Raw genomic sequence first — 544 nt, 5'->3', positions numbered from 1 at the left:
AAGGTGCCTGGGCTGTTCCATGTGAAAAGTAATAGGGGAGCGATTTATTAGTGTGTCCCTTGTTTTGTTGTGGGATTGATATGGTGCCCAGTGAAGATAGAGGGGGGTGGAATGTACTATCTTCCTGAAGCTGGGGTATTTGGGGGTCATTGCTGGGTTTAGTGATGAGAGTAGTGTGCGGGTTACCAATGTGTCCCCCGTTTTGTTATGGAATGTCCCAGCTACCGAATGATGCGCGATGGTAATGGAATGTACCATGTCCTGGTCGGGCGCAGTTGGGTCATTGATAGATGGCTGTCTTCTCCAGGGGCTGTCACTGGGTTTAGGGTTACCTTGGAAATGTCTCTGCACCGACCCCCCTAAAACCCCTCTTCCTGTTGGATCCCCCCATAAATAATGTTTCGGCCCAGCGGTGTAATTAGAATATTGGAGTTGAGAATATTGTAGCCTGCGCTCCTCCCAGATACAGTGACAGTAGTCCAGCAGTGGCCTCTCCTTAGAAATTACACAACATGTTGCCAGCCCTGGGGGAGCTGGCCTTCCA

Source organism: Nanorana parkeri, unplaced genomic scaffold (assembly GCF_000935625.1).
Source record: "Nanorana parkeri isolate BGI_ZX_2015 unplaced genomic scaffold, ASM93562v1 scaffold2031, whole genome shotgun sequence".
Classification (NCBI taxonomy): Eukaryota; Metazoa; Chordata; class Amphibia; order Anura; family Dicroglossidae; genus Nanorana; species Nanorana parkeri.
Note: the sequence above shows the minus strand (reverse complement) of the source record.